The sequence below is a fragment of the Mastomys coucha genome, unplaced genomic scaffold, assembly GCF_008632895.1.
Source record: "Mastomys coucha isolate ucsf_1 unplaced genomic scaffold, UCSF_Mcou_1 pScaffold9, whole genome shotgun sequence".
In the NCBI taxonomy this organism is placed as follows: Eukaryota; Metazoa; Chordata; class Mammalia; order Rodentia; family Muridae; genus Mastomys; species Mastomys coucha.
The window spans coordinates 43,233,296-43,235,397 of record NW_022196915.1 but is presented as its reverse complement, the minus strand read 5'-3'; the positions used below and the strand labels follow the sequence as shown (position 1 = coordinate 43,235,397).

At 40.9% G+C, this 2,102-nt stretch overlaps 1 protein-coding gene across 2 annotated transcripts in view; it reads left to right on the top strand.

Moving 5' to 3' along the window:
• Nucleotides 1-2,102, top strand: part of Pspc1 (paraspeckle component 1) — a 79,868-nt gene that overhangs the window by 77,162 nt on the left and 604 nt on the right. For both annotated transcript variants that reach the window (XM_031362296.1, XM_031362297.1), the window contains 2 exons: nucleotides 208-298; nucleotides 870-995. The gene's annotated coding sequence lies outside the window, so the exon portion shown is untranslated. The remainder of the gene's footprint in view (nucleotides 1-207; nucleotides 299-869; nucleotides 996-2,102) is intronic.

Genomic DNA, 2,102 nt, shown 5'->3' with positions numbered 1-2,102 from the left:
TTTTTTTTTTTTTTTAATTAAAGTGAGGTTATTGGTAACTTGCTCTTTGAGTGGGTGGATTCACTGGCCCCAAGGATGAAGACCAGGGAAGTTGCCATGAGGAAAGGTGGTTGGGGTAAGGGGAGGGAGAAAGAAAGGGGCACGAATGTGCACAGAGAAAGAAGAGAGCCCTTCCAATCATACATGAGTTTTCTTCTTGTGTTGCAGATACTCTTTAACTGCCTATGATGAAATTCTCAGCACTGAAGCCTCTCAAGTGTAGCCCCAAGCTTCTCACATCACTCTTGCACCAAGCTGGGTGAGTAGTCCACAGTGTGGCTTGCCCTGGCTAATCCATCAAGTATTTAAGCCTTTAAATACTTGAAGTGGTTGCCTGGAAAGCATTCACTTTGATAGCATGTTTTTCAACTGCCACTCCGAAGTCATTTCTATTCTTGATCTTGGGGATAAGGTGCTAGGTCCATGTGGTCACTGAGTCCAGACTTCTGTTTTGATGTGCATGGGTGGGTTGGTGGGGGTCTAGACTAGAAATGTTTAGTGAGGCCTAGAGGAGGGAAATCTCTTCTTTCAAGAGCACTCACACTTAGGATCTCTCTCTCTCTCACACACACCTCATCTCTGTAACTCCTTTGTGACAACACTCAACTGCTTGGCCATGCTGCTCTAGTTGCTAGCTTTTAGAGTTCCTATCAGTCCCAAATTTACCACTGTTACTTTATGTTCCTTTGGAAAGTATATTAAAAATGGGTAATGTACTGTATGTGCTAGGCATAGTGGCTCCTTTCTCCTCCCATCTGTTTTGCAAACAGAAAATGGCAAAACCCCTAGTGCTTCTATCCTGCCCACCTGTCCTGTTCTGGCTGCTTCAGGTGTGGTGCTAAGACCTGAGACGCATATCTACAGGCGGGACACAGGGACCAATGAATCTGAACGTCCATTTTAACAAGACCCTGGAAGACCTGCGGGCATGTAGTTGAACACCGTATCTATTTAAGGTATCTGTTGGCAATAGCGCTCCTATGTAAGGTAGCGACCTTGCAGTTTAGTTCTGCTACCTGTCCTTAAGCATAATCTACTGTACTAGGCCTGGTCCTGGCCTGCTGAAGACATTATGTTAGTACCTGTGTTAAAGTTTAAAGCCCTTTGTGTGATTACGGTTTAAGCAACTAACTCTTCAAATATGCTTAGAGTAAGTTTATACCTTCTTCACTTATCTCATTGGAATTAAATTTTCAAATAATTACTTACGTAGATTCTTCCCTTTTTTTGTGTTTGTTTTGTTTCAAGACAGGGTTTCTCTGTATAGCCCTGGCTGTTCTGGAACTCGCTCTGTAGACCAGGCTGGACTCGTCAGAAATCTGCCTGTCTCTGCCTCCCAAGTGCTGGGATTAAAGGCATGTGCCACCAAGGCCCGCCTAATTCTTCCTTTCATTAAGTAAAATTTGTAGTAGTAAAATGAACATTAAGATCAGTGTACACAGGCCATGCATGTCAAGAATCAAAGCTGTGGCACCATGTGGCTTTAATTTTATTTTTTTTCCTGGGATGGGCGGTTTGAGAAAGGGTTAGCTCTGTAGACTAATTAATTAAAGCTCCTGCTTTACAGTATTTTTTTTTTCTAATAAAGTGGAAACATGGAAATGGTTAACCACAGAAAAATGTAAACCAAATTTAATTATAATTGTACTTTTAACTAGTGACATACATGAAACCCCCCTCCCTTCAATATAAACTTTAAAAATTGCAATTGCAGTGGTTGAGTGATTTCTTAAACCCTGCATTCGGTGGGCTGATTCAGTGGGAGTTCTGTGAATTCAAGGCCAGCCTGTGCTATATGGGACTTCCTTACAAGGATACTTGGCAAAAACTTGGTTTAAGAAAAAAGCAGGACTTGTTGGCAGAGTTGGAGATTCTCTGTGCATTTGAGGACAGTCTGGTTACATAGTGAGTTCACAAGACAGCCAGGGCTTAAAGGAAAAGAAAATGTATCTTATGGTATGATTTTGTGTGTGTGTGTATATATATATATACATATATATATATGTATATATATATGCACATGTATGTGTGTGTGTGTATATATATATATATATATATATATA